This window comes from Sarcophilus harrisii, chromosome 1, assembly GCF_902635505.1.
Source record: "Sarcophilus harrisii chromosome 1, mSarHar1.11, whole genome shotgun sequence".
NCBI classification, from domain to species: Eukaryota; Metazoa; Chordata; class Mammalia; order Dasyuromorphia; family Dasyuridae; genus Sarcophilus; species Sarcophilus harrisii.
The window spans coordinates 66984042-67001174 of record NC_045426.1 but is presented as its reverse complement, the minus strand read 5'-3'; the positions used below and the strand labels follow the sequence as shown (position 1 = coordinate 67001174).

At 33.9% G+C, this 17133-nt stretch overlaps 1 long non-coding RNA gene across 1 annotated transcript in view; it reads right to left on the bottom strand.

The window, feature by feature from the left end:
- Window positions 1-501: 501 nt before the first annotated feature.
- Window positions 502-17133, bottom strand: part of LOC116422030 — a 43996-nt gene continuing 27364 nt past the window's right edge. Inside the window, exon 2 of the long non-coding RNA XR_004232632.1 lies at window positions 502-723. This is a non-coding gene — a long non-coding RNA (uncharacterized LOC116422030). The remainder of the gene's footprint in view (window positions 724-17133) is intronic.

Below are 17133 nucleotides of genomic sequence, written 5' to 3'. Positions count from 1 at the left end.
GTTTTTGTTGTTTGTTTTGTTGTCAGTTTCTTGTTTTTGTTTTTATTTTCCCCTATATTTATGGATGCAGATTGAAATGGATGACTTGAATTCAGTTTGTATAGTTAGGTACAGCCTTGTTATGTCTTTACTAACTTGTATTACCCCTGTTGTTTTGTAGGTAGCATTCTGAAGGTCAAACTTCTTGGCAGAGAAAACAAGGACATTACAAATCAAACAACTCTGCCTTCTGTGATTTGTCAGATAACATCATCCTATTAGTGGTTAACTCACTAAAATGAATGGGTTTTATGTTGGGTATTTATCACCTCTATAGTCAAATTATCATATCGCCTCTTGCTTTTCACACTTGCTTTTCTTTTCTTTATTCCTTGCTTTTGATACATAGCAGTGATGAAAACAACTGCCTATGCCTCCATGATTTTAACTTTCTCTGCCAAGATTTTTTAATTCGAGTCAATATGTTCTAGGTTCTTTCTGAAAATAACATGTGTGCCCAAGTAAATCAACAAGAATTATTTAATTGTTATCCAGTTTTCTTAGGGATGACAGACAATTGTTACCTGAAGTTCAGTGGAAAATGTCTATACATACATGTATGTATACACATATACATACAATGAGTTCCATTCTTCACAGCATTTGAAAGTAACAACTCAGTGGGAAAATCAGTAGATGGAAATATAGCAGAGAAAGTCTCCTTAAAAGATGACATTCCCAGACCTGTAGATGACACAGAAATAGTAAGTATCAACTTCTGAAGCTGAGATGTATTGTAGGTAGAAAAAAGATAGTCCCAAGAAATTAAACTGTAATGGACTGAGGCTTGAGTTGATGCACTGAGGTCCCAAGCACCTGACGCTAAACAGTATACTCTATTAATATACACGCTTGGATAAAGAATGGCCTCCACCCACTCTCTGTGCAAGTCCTGATGTGTTGTATAGGAAATGATGATTTTGGTGGGTGGAGGCAGAGAGACAGGAAGAGAGGCAGGGAGAGATTGGCCTGGGTTCTATGCTCCTAGCTACTGGTCATGTGGCTGCTGGTCTAGCTAGCTTCTTGACTCAGCTACACACATTGCTATTGCCCATTTTCTTCCACCTTTGATCTTTCTTCACTGAGAATAAAGATTGACGATTTTCCCCTAACCTGAATTCCTGACTCAGGCTGATTTTAAAATATGTGGTCTTCACATTAAATAATTGTTTTGTCTATAAATGTTCCCTCACTATTGCACAAATGAAGAACTTTTCCTTGTTATTTAAATTGCTTTTTCATTTTACTTGTATGCTCTTTGTTTTAAATTAATCTGTATTCTTATTCAGTCTTAGAAAATTGAAATACCTGATGATTGAAAGACCCCAACAGAGATTACTGAAATAAAACTGTTCCTTGTGAGCTATACTTTTGAAAGATCCTTACCCCACCCCCATTGTCCTTTGGGGACACCACATTTATATGTATTTTAAAATAGATCTGAGTTACATCACCACTACTGCCAAAATCACCACTATGGACTCCAATGTCATTTCTATTTTGTATTTCTCTAGGCCTTTTTTATGATTTGGAGTTTGGAGCCCTCACAATAGATGGGTTTTGCTGCCATTGTTTCAGGTGGAGTACAGTTTTCTTCTGCAATTTGAAAACAAAATGAAATAAAACAAAAAGACTTTATTTTTATTGCTATTCATCAATGAAAGCTATACTGATTATATTTCCTTCATGGAATCATTAACACAATGTTTTCTGAGACTTGATTGTATATAGTGACCTGGAAAACAAGCCTATATGTTTCTATGGTAGTGATAGTCAAGCTGATCTCTCTCCAATTCAGTTTGTTTATTGCTTCTAGAATTAATTATCTAAACAATTATTTTCATTTAATAGCACACTGTAATATGATTATTTCTTACTCTGAACTTCCATAGTCCTTAATATTTCTAGTAATTTGTTTATTAATTGTCATTCTGTTTTATTCCTCTTGTACATATTTCAGTATTCCCCACAAGACTATAAAGCACAAGAGGTAATATGGAAGACAGAAAGTTTAAATGAATCTGATTCCTGTTCTCAAAGATGCTATGGTTTAATAGGTGAAGACCCCACTGCAGATTACTGGAATAAAACTGTTCTATATTCAGCAAATGAGAGGATTAAAAAAAATCCAATAAAAGATGATCACAGGAAACAGTTTGTTATCTTTCAGGCTAGATAAGTCAAGAAAGACCTTCTGAAGGTGTTAAGGTAGCATTTGAGTCAGACTGTAAAGAATAAGTAGTTATTTGAGAAAAATGGGGTAGAGACAGGAGATGGAAAGATAGAAGAAAAGAGAGGGAGACAGGAATAGAGGCAGATACAGACAGAGACACAATCTCAAAGAGAAAAAGAGAGATACAGAACATGATAGGAAGGAGGGAGACAAGATATAAGGGAAGACAAGATGAGTGATAGGACAGAAAACAAAGATATAGAGACAAAGAGAGACAAGAAACAGAAAGGGATGAATTATAGGCATATGGAAATGTGAGCTTTGATTCAAAACATATTGGAATCTGCTACTTATATTTTCTGTCAGGCCCTAATTTGATTAATATGTCCTCCTTGTTCTAATACTTGCTATGTTCTTATTCTATGTTTTCTTTTTCTTTGTCTTCCTTCCTTCCTTCCTTCCTTCCTTCCTTCCTTCCTTGGTTCCTTCCTCCTTCCTTCCTTCCTTCCTTCCTTTCTCCCTCCCTCCATCCCTCTCTCATTCCCTCCCTTGTTTCCTTTCTATCTTTTTCTTTCTTTCTTTTAATAATAGCTTCCTATTTTTCCAAATACACGCAAAAAGTTTTCAATATTTATCTTTGCAACATTGTTTTCCAAAATTTTCTCTCTACCTTTCCCAACCTCCCCAAGAAGTGAGCAATACATATAGTTTAAACATGTACTATTCTTCTAAACATAATTCCATATTTGTCATGATGCACAAGAAAAAATCAGATCAAAAGGGAAAAAAGAAATAACAAGAAATAAAAAGAAAAAAGCAAGCAAACAAGAAGAATGATGAAAATACTATGTTTTGATTCACATTTAGTCTCCATTGTTCTCTCTCTGGATGTGGATGACCCTTTCAGGCATGTCTTTTGGAACTGTCTTGAATCACCTTATTATTGACAAAAACCAGTGGACTATGTTTTCTTAGCTTATTAAGCTCATGAAAAACTATTTCTTTACTTTCCTAATATTTGATTCTCTGCTTCATATATTAACGCCTGACACATCTGCTCCTATTCTAAGCCTTTATTTAAATTATACACACACACACACACACACACATATGTAATTCACTAAAATAATGATGTTGTTCTTTAGAGGGAAGTTATAAGTATATTTAATTGCTTTTCCCAAATCCATCTTTTCTTACCTAAAGTAAAACTTATTAATGCTAATAAATATTTCATCAGCATAACCACTACCATGATCAAAGAATTTATTAACTGTGCATTTGTAATTGGCTCTATTGCAAAGAAATTAACCATAATATCTTCCTTGACCCACTAGAACCAAAACATCACATCATTTGTTATAATTTCAAGTGAATTTTGTCAAAGTTTAAGAGTGTGCCTAGGTCTACCATAGCATACATAGCATAACTATACAAAAAAATAAGTGTGGAATTAGCCAACAAATAATTATGCCACTCCTCCCTATATAGGAAGATGATATGTTTAAATCTTGAGATCTCTATCTCTATTATGTGTATAATTAGAGGGTGCAGTTATAATTTGATTTTATTGTGATGATTTAAAAAAAAACAAACTAGAGGAATAAAAGTGATTCTACTGGAAGAAGAGGAAAATGGAGTTAAAATGGGGTAAATTACTTCTCACAAGGAGGCAAAAAAGACCTTTTGCATTTGAGGAAAAGAGGGAAGGGGACTGAGCATTGTACGAATTTTAATCTCACCCAATTTGTCTCAAAGAGAGAATATTAGACACGTTTAGCTCCACAGAGAAGCTTGTTTCACCCTATAAGGGAGTAGGAGGGGAAGGGGGAAAGGAATTGAAGAGGCTAATAGAAAAGAGAACAAAAGTGAAAGGATAATAACAAAAGGGAAGGGGCTGCAAAAGGAGAGAGCTGTTCGAGGGAGGGGTGGTGAGAAGCAAAACACTGGGGAAGAGGGACAGAGGGAAAAGGAAAAGTATAACTTGATGAAAACAAGATTTTTGGGAAACACAGAGTTAGTTATTTTAACTGCAAATATGAATAGGATGAAGTTTCCCATAAAACAAAAGCAGGTAGACTGGATTAAAAAATAATCCTATATAATTATCTTTATAAGAAACATATTTAAAGCAGTATGATACATTCACAGCAAAGGTAAAGGGCTTGAACACAATCTATTATGCTTCAGCTGAAGGGGAAAAAAGCAGGAGTAGCAATCCTGATCTAAGAGCAAACAAAAGCAAAAATAGATTTAATTAAAAGAGATAACAAAAGGAAACAATACTGTACATAAAGGTACCATAGATAATGAACTAATATCAATACTAAACATATAAACAGGTGCACCAAGTAATATAGCATCCAAATTCCTAGAGAAGAAGTTAAGAGAGTTGTAAGAAGAATTTGCAAAACTATATTAGTGGAATATTTCAATCTTGCTCTCTTAAAACTGGATAAATGGAGGCACAAAATAAATAAGTTAAGGTAGTAAATACAATTGTAGAAAAGGTAGGTATGATAGATTTTTGGAGAAAATTAAATAGAGACAGAAAGAATATACTTTTTTTTCACGGCAGTACATGAAATCTAAAAATAAATTGACAATGTATTAAGGCATAAAAATCTCAAAATCAATTACAGAAAGGCAAAAGTAGTAAATACATTTTTTTCAGATCATAATGAAATCAAAGTTACATGCAAAAAAGCCAGGGGAAAATAGACCAAAAATTAATTGGAAACTAAATAATCTAATCCTAAAAATGAGTGGGTAAAACAACAAAACATAGATGCAATAATTTTATCTAAGAAAATGACAATAATAAGACAATATACTGAAATTTGTAGGATGCAGGTAAAACAATTTTTAGGGAAAGTTTTATCTCTCTAGATGCTTACTTGCAAAAAAAAAAAAAAAAAAAAAAAAAAACTTGTGGGGGAAGGGGGGGGAGAGCCAAGATGGCAGAGAAGACACACACTTCATTCTAAGCTCCTCTTCTACCCTCACTATTAATTATCAAATTAAGCCTCAGAAATAGTGCTTGACTAATAGAATCTGTGAATACTGAGAGTACAAAAAATTACCAGCTGAAGATAATCTAGAAAATCACCAGAAAAGTTTTGCCTGATCAGGAGGAGGCCAGGACAAGCAGGGAGGCAGAACTAGAGATTACCACACAGAGTGGATGGGGTCAGGTGGAGATTTTGCAGGGAGGTCTCTACTACAGGTTAGTTGCTCTGCTTTAGTTGCAAAGTAGTACATCAGCAGAGAAGTTACAAAAAGGCCAAAGGTAGAGTGTACGCCAAAAAACCCCACCAAAATCTAACAGGATCTGGCTATACCCACCTAGCATCAAAAGTGAGTGACTCAGCACAGACCACGCCTACAAAGCTGTGCAGCCCCATTCTTCATGGGGGTTTGGGGGAGCCTTTGCCTGGGGCAGCCACACTTCTGCATAGCAGGAGGACTCTGCTTGAGGCAATAGAGCTTCCATAGTGCAGCTGAGCTTCCCAGGGCAGAGATACTTCCAGTGTGGGGGCTCTTCCCAAGGCAGCTGCTGATGAGCACAGCGGGGTTCTGACCAGGGCAGTGATACTTGCACTGCTCAGATGCTAGTCCCAGGGCAGTCACTAATCCATACAGCGGGGCAGTCACATTTGCATAGCAGGAGGGCTCTGTCTGGGGCAAAAGAATTTCCCCAGTGTAGCCCTACTTCTCCAGGCAGAGACACTTCAAGTGTGGGGCTTTTCCCAGAGCACTTCCACAACTCCACTGCTCTTAGCAGCCCATTTTCAGGACAGCTACTGTCCATATATCTATCCGTGTTCTACAGAAGGAGCTAGAAACTCCCTTAACCTGAAAGCAGACCCTAAGGGCTTTAAAAAAAATGAGTAAAAAAGGGAAAAGTACAATTGATAGCTTCTATACAGAAAGAGAGCAGGTTTTCAACCTCAAGGAGACTAATAGCAGACAGTCTCCAGACAAAACCCTAAAGGGGGATGTAACCTAGTCCCCATCACAAAAGGCTCTCCTATAAGAAATTACAAAATAAATCTTAAAAGAGAGCTAGAAGAAAAATGGGGAAAGGAAAGAGAAACCATGCAAAAGAATACAGAAAAGACATATAACTCACTTAAAGAAAAAAATGATGAAGTGGAAAAAGAAAACAACTTCCTGAAATGTGAAATGGAAAAGGTAAAGAACTCCCAGGGAAACAAAATTTGTGAATTGAAAAAGATAAAGAACTCTCAGGAAAATAGGATTTGTGAATTGGAAAAAGAAAAAAAAAAACACAGAAAAAAAAATAGTGAAATGGAAAAAAAATTCCACAGAGCAAAACAACTCATTTAAAAACTCAACTGGACATATACAAAAAGAACTAAAAAAAAATCTATTGAAGAAAATAACTCATTAAAAAATCAGAACTGAACAAATAGAAATGAATGATTGATTGAGACATCAAGAATCAGTCAAACAAATCCAAAAAATAGAAAAAAAACAGTCAAATATCTACTTGGAAAAACAACAAACCTGCAAAATAGACCTAGGAAAGATAATCTGAGGATTATTGGACTTCCTGAAAATTATGATGAAAAAAAAGAGCCTAGATGCTATTTTACAAGAAATCGTCAAAGAAAACTGCACAGGTATAATAGAATCAAAAGGTAAAATAAGCAAAAGAATTCATTGATCACCTTTTGAAAGAGACCCTAAAATAAAAACCCAAAGCAATATTGTGGTTAATTTCAGAACTATCAGACTAAGGAAAAAATATTACAAGCAGCCAGAAAAAAAAATTCAAATACCGAGGAGCCACAATTAGGATCACTCAGGATCTAGCTGCTTCCACATTGAAGGATCAAAGGGCCTGGAATCTGATATTCCAAAAGGCAGAAGAACTTGGAATGCAGACAAGAATATACTATCCAGCTAAGGTGAGCATTTTCTTTCAAGGAAGAAGATAGGCATTTAATGAAACAGGTGAATTCCATTTGTTTCTAAGAAAAAAAAAAAAAAAAACCATAGCTAAACATAAAATTTGACCTCCAACTATAGGATTCAAGAAAAGCAGAAAAAAGTAAAAAGAACTTTTGAGAACTGTATTTCTGTTATGGACACACACAAAGAGTAAATATATGATTTGATTTTACTGATATAATATAAAAAAGGGAAGTAGAAATGGAAAGGGGATATTAAGAGAAAAAGGAAAAGAGGAGATAAAAAGAGGGAAAACATCCCACAAAGAGGCAAAGGAAACCTGTCATATCTGAGGGAATTTAGAGACAGGAAGGAACACTGTGTGAATCTTTCTCTCATCAGATTTGTCTCAAAGAGAAAATAATTTACATATTTAGTTTACAGAGAAACTTCTCTCACCTCATAAAAAAATGGGAGAGGAAAAGGGAAAAGGAAAAGCGTAATAAGGGAAAGGTACAAGAAAGGGGAAGGTATTCAAAAGCGGTGGGAGGGATTCTAAAGAAGGAGAGCTATGTAAGGCAAGTGCTGTCCATAAGGTTAATACTGGAGAGAGGGGGAAGGGGAAGTAAGAAAAAGAAAAGCATAATCTTGGGATAATAAGATGGCAGGAAATACAGAATTAGTAATTTTAACCATATATGTGAATGGGATGAATTCTCCCATAAAGTGAAGGCAGATAGCAGACTGTATCAAAAGCAAGAATCCTACAATATGTCGTTTACAGGAAACACATTTAAAGCAGGAAGATACACATAGAATAAAAGTAAAAGGCTGAAACAGAATCTATTATGTTTCGGGTGAAGTCAAAAAAGCAGGAGTAGCCATCCTTATCTCAAATCAATCAAAAGCAAAAATTAATCTAATTAAAAGAGATAAGGAAAAAAATTATATCTTGCTAAAGGGTAGTATAGACAATGAAGCAATATCAATATTAAACATATATACACCAAGTGGTATAGCATCTAATTTCCTAAAGGAGAAGTTAAGAGAGTTGCAAGAAGAAATAGTCAGCAAAACTATAATAGTGGAAGATCTCAACTTTGCACTCTCAGAATTAGATAAATCAAACGACAAAACAAATAAGAAAGAAATTAAAGAGGTAAATAGACTATTAGAAAAGTTAGGTATAATAGATCTTTGGAGAAAATTGGAGACAGAAAAGAGTACACTTTTTTCTCAGCAGTTCATGGAAATTATACAAAAATTGACCATATATTAGGACATAAAAACTTCAAAAGTAAATGCAGAAATAGTAAATGCATTCTTTTCAGATCACGATGCAATAAAAACTACACTCAACAAAAAGGTAGGGGTAAATAGACAAAAAAGTAATTGGAAACTAAATAATCTTATCCTAAAGAATGATTGGGTAAAACAATAAATCATAGACACAATTATTAATTTCACTCAAGAAAATGATAACAATTGAGACACCATACCAAAATTTGTGGGATGCAGCCAAAGTGTTAATAAGGGAAAATTCTATATCTTTAGAAGCTTACTTGAATAAAATAGAGAAAGAAAAGATCAATAAATTGGGCTTGAAACTTAAAAACCTAGAAAAAGACCAAAAGAAACCCCAATAAAATATTAAACTTGAAATTCTAAAATTAAAAGGAGAAATTGACAAAATTGAAAGTAAATTATTGAATTAATAAATAAAACTAAGAGGTGGTTTTATGAAAAAAAAACAATAAAATAGATAAACCTTTGGTAAATCTGATTAGAAAAAGGAAAGAGGAAAATCAGATTGTTAGTCTTAAAAATGAAAAGGGTGAAATTTCCACCAATGAAAAGGAAATTACAGCAATAATAAGGAGTTACTTTGCCCAACTTTCATATTAATAAATTTGATAACATAAGTGAAATCAATTACTACCTTCAAAAATATGGGCTTCCCAGATTAAGACAGGAGGGAATAAATTGCTTTAATAGTCCCATTTTAGAAAAATAAATAGAACAAGCTATTAATAAACTCCCTAAGAAAAAATCCCCAGCACCAGATGGATTTACATGTGAATTCTATCAAACATTTAAAGAAGAATTAACTCCAGTGCTATATAAACTATTTGAAAAAATAGGGAGTAAAGGAGGCCTACCAAATTCCTTTTATGACACAGACATTGTTCTGATATCTAAACCAGATAGGTTGAAAACAGAGAAAGAAAATTATAGAACAATCTCCCTAATAAATATTGATGCTAAAATCTTAAATAAAAATATTAGCAAAAAGATTACAGAAAATCATCCCCAGGATAATACAACATGACCAAATAGGATTTATACCAGGAATGCATGGTTGGTTCAATACTAGGAAAACCATTAACATAATTGACTATATCAATAACCAAATTAACAAAAAACAAATGATCATCTCAATAGACTCAGGAAAAGCATTTGATAAAATAAAACATCCATTCCTATTAAAAACCCTTGAAAGTATAGGAAAAATTGGAGTTTTCCTTAAAATAATCAGTAGCATCTATTTAAAAACCATCAGAAAGAATCATATGTAATGGGGATAAAGTGGAGCCATTCCCAATAAGATCAGGAGTGAAACAAGGTTGCTAACTATCACCATTGATTGCTCACTATCAATATCACTATTCAATACTGTATTAGCAATGCTAGCTTCTGCACTAAGAGTTGAGAAAGAGATTAAAGGAATTAGAGTAGATAATGAGGAAACCAAATTATCACTCTTTGTTTATGATATGATGGTATACATAGAGAACCCCAGAGATTCTACTAAAAAAAGCTATAAGAAACAATCCACACCTTTAGCAAAGTTGCAGGATACAAAATAATCCCACATAAGTGCTCAGCATTCTTGTATATCACTAACAAAATCCAACAGTTAGCGCTAAAAAGAGAAATTCCATTTAAAATAACTATTGATAGTATAAAATATTTCCAAATATATCCTAGCTGTTTCAGATCTAAAATTATATTATAAAGTATCAGTTACTAAAACCATTTGGTATTGCCTAAGAAATAGACTAGTTGATCAGTGGAACAGGTTAAGTTCAAAGGACAAAATAGTCAATAACTTCAATAATCTAGTGTTTGACAAACCCAAAGATACCAACTTTTGGGATAAGAATTCACTGTTTGACAAAAACTGCTGAGAAAATTGGTAATTAGTATGGCAGAAACTAGGCATTGACCCACTGTATACCAAAATAAGGTCAAAATGGGTTCATGATTTAGGCATAAAGAATGAGATTATAAATAAATTAGAAGAACATAGGATAATTTTCCTCTCAGACTGTGGAGAAGGAAAGAATGTGTGACCAAAAAAGAACTGGAGATCATTATTGATCACAAAATAGAAAATTTTGATTATATCAAATTGAAAAGCTCTTGTACAAACAAAACTAATGCAGACAATATTAGAAGGGAAGCAATAAACTGGGAAAACTTTTTCACTGTCAAAGGTTTTGATACAGGCTTTATTTCCAATAGAGAATTGACTGTAATTTATAAAAAAAAAAATCAAGCCATTTTCCAATTGATAAATGGTCAAAGGATATGAACAGACAATTTTCAGACAAAGAAACTGAAACTATTTCTAGCCATATGAAAAGATGCTCCAAGTCATTATTAATCAGAGAAATGTAAATTAAGACAATTCTGAGATACCACTATATACCTGTCAGATGACAGGAAAAGATAATGCTGAATATTGGAGGAGATGTGGGAAAACTGGGACACTGATACATTATTGGTGGAATTGCAAATATACCCATCCATTCTAGAGAGCGATTTGGAACTATGCTCAAAAAGTTATCAAGCTATGCATACCCTTTGACCCAGCAGTGTTATTACTGGGCTTATATCCCAAAGAGATCTTAAAGAAGGGAAGGGACTTGTATGTGCAAGAATGTTTGTGGCAGCCCTCTTTGTAGTGGCCAGAAACTGGAAACAGAGTGGATGCCCATCAATTGGAAAATGAATAAATTGTTTTATATGAATGTTATTCATATATTATTGCTCTGTAAGAAATGACCAGCAGGATAATTTAAGAAAGGCCTGGAGAGACTTCCATGAACTGATGCTGAGTAAAAAGAGCAAGACCAGGCAATTATTATATACTTCAACAATACTATAGGATGATCAATTCTGATGGACGTGGCTTTCTTCAACAATGAGATGAACCAAATCAGTTCCATTTGTTCAATAATGAATAGAACCAACTACACCCAGCAAAAGAATTCTGGGAAATGAGTGTGAACCACAACATAGCATTCCCAATCACTCTATTTTTGTCTGCCTGCATTTTTGATTTTGTTCACAGATTAATTGTACATTAATCAAAGTTCAATTCTTCTTGTGTATTAAAATAACTATATGGATACCTATATATATATATATATATATATATATATATATATATATATATATATTGTATTTAATATATACTTTAACATATTTAACATGTATTGGGCTACCTGCCATCTGGGGGAGGGGATGGGGGGAAGGAGGGGAAAAAATGAAACAAAAGGTTTTGCAATTGTCAGTGCTGAAAAATTACCCATGAATATATCTCGTAAATAAAAAGCTATAATAATTAAAAAAAAAATAAAAGCCCCCAATTAAATGTCAAAGTTGAAATTCTGAAAATAAAAGGGAAGATTAACAAAATTCAAATTAAGAAAACTATTGAATTTAAGAATAAAACTAAGAGTTAATTTTAAGAAAAAACCCAGCAAAAATGATAAACTTTTATTTAATTTGATAAGGAGAAGGAAAGAAGAAAATCAAATTATTAGTCTCAAAATTCAAAAAGGAGAACTTTCCATCAATGAAAAGGAAATTAGAGCAATAATTAGGACCTATTTTGGCCAACTATATGTCAAAAATTTTGATAATCTAAGTGAAATGAAGGAATATTTACAAAAAATTTAGATTTCCCAAATTAACAAAAGAAAAAATAAATTACTTAAATACCCCCATTTTAGAAAAAGAAATAGAACAATTTCTTAATCAACTCCCTAAAAAAAAAACATCCCAGGGTTAAATGAATTTATATGTGGATTCTGCCAAATTTTTAAAGAAAAATTAATTTCAATACTATGCAAACTATTTGAAAAAACAGGCAAAGGAGTCCTACCAAATTCCTTTTATGACACAGATATGAAGCTGATATCTAAACCAGGCAGTACCAAAGCAGAGAAAGAAAATTATAGACCAATTTCCCCAATGAATATTGACACAAAAATATTAAATAAAATATTTGCATATGGACTACAGAAGTCATCCCCAGGATAATACACCAGGACCAAATAGGATTTATAGCAGGAATGCAGAGCTGTTTCAATATTAGGGAAAACTATTAGCATAATTGACTATTTCAGTAACCAGACTAACAAGAATCATATGATTATTTCAACAAAAAAGTCTCAAAAAAAGCAGAAAAAAAGCATTTGATAAAATCCAACACCCATTCCTATTAAAAACAGTACAGACTATAAGAATAAATTTAGTTTTCCTTAAAATGATCAGTAGCATCAATTTAAAACCATCAGCAAACATCATATGTAATGGGGGCAAACTAAAACCATTCCGAATAAGATCAGGGGTGAAACAAAGTTGCTCACTATTACCATTACTATTCAATATTGTATTAGAAATGCTAGCTTCAGCAATAAGAGAAGAAAAATGGATTAAAGGAATTAGAGTATGTAAAGAGGAAATCAAATTATCACTCTTTGCAGATGATATGATGATATATTTAAAGAACCATAGAGAATCAACTAAAATATTAGTATAAACAATTCACAACTTTAGCAAAGTTGCAGGATACAAAATATATCCACATAAATCCTCAATATTTTTACACATCACTAACAAAATCCAACAGCAAGCGATACAGAGAAATTTCATTTAAAATAACTGTCAACAGTATAAAATATTTGGTAGTCTACCTGCTAAGGCACAGTCAGAAACAATATGAACACAACTACAAAACACTTTTCATACAAATAAATTCAGATCTCATCAATTGGAAAAATTTCAAGTGCTCATGCATAGACATCACTAATATAATAAAAATGATAATACTATCTAAATTGATCTGCTTATTTGTTGCCCTTCCAATCAAACTCCCAAGAAGTTATTTTACACATCTAGAAAAAATAATAATGAAGTTCATCTGGAAGAACAAAAAGTCAAGAATTTCAAGGGAATCAATGAAAACACACACACACACACACACACACACACACACACACAAAAGTGACCTAGTTGTACCAGACCTAAAACAATATCATAAAGCAGAGATCATCAAAATCATTTGATACTAGCTAATAGTCAATCAGTGGAATAGGTTAAGTTCATAGGACAAAATAGTCCAGTCATCTAGTGTTTGACAAACCCAGAGATCCTAGCTTTTGAGATTAAAAACTCACTATTTGACAAAAGTTTATGGGAAAGTTGGAAACTAATATGGCAGAAATTAGACCCACATCTTATACTGTATACCAAGATAAGGTCGAAATGGGCTTATGATTTAGACAAAAAAAGTGATATTATAAGCAAACTAGAAGAACAAAAGATAGTTTACCCTTCAGATCTATGGAAAAGTCACAACTTTGTGGACAAATAAGTAGAATTTAAACAAAAACATAGATAACTTTGATTATATTAAGTTAAAAGGTTTTATACAAACAAAACTAATGAAGACAAGATTAGAAAGGAAGCAATAAAATGGGAAAACATTTTTACTTTCAAAGGTTCTGATAAAAGCCTCATTTCTATAATATATAAAGAATTCAAATTCATGAGAATTCAAGCCATTCAACAATTGATAAATGGTCAAAAGATATGAACAGACAACTTTCAGATGAAGAAATTAAAACCATTTCTAGTCATATGAAATGGTGCTCTAAATCATTATTGATCACAGAAATGTAAAATGAGATAGCTCTGAGTTATCATATACATCTCTCAGATTGGCCAAGATAACAGGAAACAATAATGACAAATTTTGGATGAGATGTGGGAAAACTGGGATACTACTACATTGTTGCTGGAGTTGTGAATGGATCCATCTATTCTTTAGAATAGGGTCCTCAAAATATGGCCTACAGGCCAGATGAGGCCCACTGAGGACATTTATGTGGCCCACCAGGTTATGGCAAAATCAGACTGGAAGTGACATTCAACCTAATCTCACGTTAGCAACGCACACTTCTGGCACTGGGCTGAGGCAGCGGAGACAGACTGTGAGGCAATACAGAGATGAGGTGAGTTCCCAGGCCAGGGTATGCATTGCGGGGAAGGGAGGGAAATACAGAAGATGGAGAACTGATGGCCCGTGGCCTTGTACAGTAATGACAGCCACCACAACAGACAGGTGCGGGGGATGTAAAAGGCATGCTGCACATGTCACAGCCACTGCAGGGGGGATTCACTACAGCAATGAAGGTCAAAAGCGGGAGCGCGAATTGTGTGAGAGAGAATGTGGGAAATAGAGGCATCACAGCACAGAGGCAGCTTGGAGGAAGTTGGACATTGCAGTCTGTATGTCTCTGTGTGGGCAAAGTTATTGCTGGTATGTTATTTTTGTAGCACTGTATATATATATATATATATATATATATATATATATTGGTTTTACTAATAGCAATTTGGAATCCCTAGGAAATAATGGTGTCAAGAAAAAGAAAAATTAATGTTGAGTTGTAGGATATTCAAAGAAAAGTGGACTTGATTACTTTTTCATATGGTACAAGGAAAGAGCTATATGTCTGATATGCCAGAATATAATGTCTGTGTTCAAAGAATATAATTTGCGTCGACACTATGAAACTCAACATAAAGATAAATAAGATTGTGTGGTTGGAGAAGTGAGAAAAGATAAAATATTAAAACTGAAAAATACATTGACAACTCAGCAAAATACTTTTGTGAAGCAGAAGCAGTTTCTTATTTCATCACTGCGAGCAAGTTTTCAAATCGCCAAGCTAATAGCATGCACTGGCAGACCATTTGTGGAGGGAGAATTTGTTAAAGAATGCCTTCTTTCTGTTGCCAAAGAGATGTGTCCAGAGAAGGCCGATTGATTTAGTACAGTGAGTCTTTCAGGACCTACAACTACACAGAGGATTGAAGAAATGGGAGACAATCTGTATCAGCATTTGCAAAACCCCATTAAAAAAATTCATATTTTTCCTTGGCACTTGACGAAAGCAATGATCTTTGTGATTCTGCACAACTTCTAATTTTTATTTGTGGGACGAATAATATTTTGAAGTCATAGAAGAGCTTGCTGCACTGCAAAGCATCAAAGGAACAACTACAAGAGAGGATATCTATGAAAAAGGTTTGCCAAACTATGAATGGTTTGGAGCTGGACTGGGCAAAACCAGCCAGTGTGACAACTGATGGTGCTCCTAGCATGGTGGGGTCTAAGAAAGGAGTAATTGCTCACATTAACCAAGAGATAGACAAACATAACCATTCTCATCCAATAGCCATACTCTGACTCATCCACCAACAAGCGTTGTGTAGTAAATCACTGAATTGGGACTCTGTTATGAAAATTGTGGTATCTTGTGTTAACTTCATTAGAGCTAATGCACTAAATTACAGACAATTTCAGGAATTTCTGTCTGAGCTAAATGTTGAGTATGAAGATGTTCTGTATCACACAGAAGTCCACAGAGTATGAAGATGTTCTATATCATGTTGAGTATGAAGATGTTCTATATCACACAGAAGGCCATTGGCTGAGTCGAGGGGGAGTTTTGAAATGTTTCCATGACTTACTTCCACGGATTACAATTTTTCTGCTTTCAAAAAACAAAGAAGTACCACAACTCAATGATGCAGAATGGAAATGGCACCTTGCCTTTCTAACAGATGTAAGAGAGCTACTCAACAATTTCAATAAGCAACTTCACAGAAAGGGGAAGCTCATCTGTGATATGCAATCACATGTCAAATCATTTGAAGTAAAATTAGGCTTCTTCATCAAACAAGTGAAGGAGGAAAACTTCTGCCATCTCCCCATAACTCAAAATCTGTTAGTGGAAAAACTACTAATTGCATTCCCAAACAAAACTTGTGTAGATTCACTGGAAAAATTGCAAAAGGAGTTCCAATTTAAATTTAAAGAGCTTCATCTCCAAGAACAGGACATACAGCTTTTCCATAACCCATTTTCTATTGACATTGAAAATGTGGATACAATTTTCCAAATGGAACTGGCTGAACTGCAGAATTATGACTCTCTGAAAGATGCATTCAAGTCAAGCAGCCTTCATAATTCTATGCATCTCTCCCCTCTGAGACATATCCTCATCTCAGGAACCATGCACTCAAAATGGCAACCATCTTTGGCAGCACTTATGTCTGTGAACACACTTTTTCTAGAATGAAACATTTGAAATCTCCAACCAGGTCAAGACTAACAGATGCATACTTGCATCACTTGTTATGACTAGCAGTGACAAATATGGAACCAGACATTGACCATCTCATTAGCCAAAAGCAGGTCCACAGTTCTCATTGAAATACTGGTAAGTTTGTTCATTCAACTCATTTTAAATATTGTATTTGTTCCCATTTTGTTTCTTCACTTCAAAATAAGATATATGCAGCGTGCATAGGAATTTGTTCATAGTTTTTGTTTTTACTATGGTCCAGTCCTTCAACAGTCTGAGAGACAGTGAACTGGTCCCTTATTTAAAATGTTTGAGGACCCCTGCTTTAGAGCAATTTTGAACTATGCCCAAACTGCTATCAAAATGTGCATACACCTTGATCCAGCTTCTGTTTCTATTGAACTTATATTCCTTTTTTTATTTTATTTTAATAGCTTTTAATTTACAAGTTATATGCATGGGTAATTTTTCACCATCGACAATTGCCAAACCTGTTGTTCCAATTTTTCCCCTCTTTTCTCCCACTCCCTTCCATACATGGCAGGATGACCAATACAT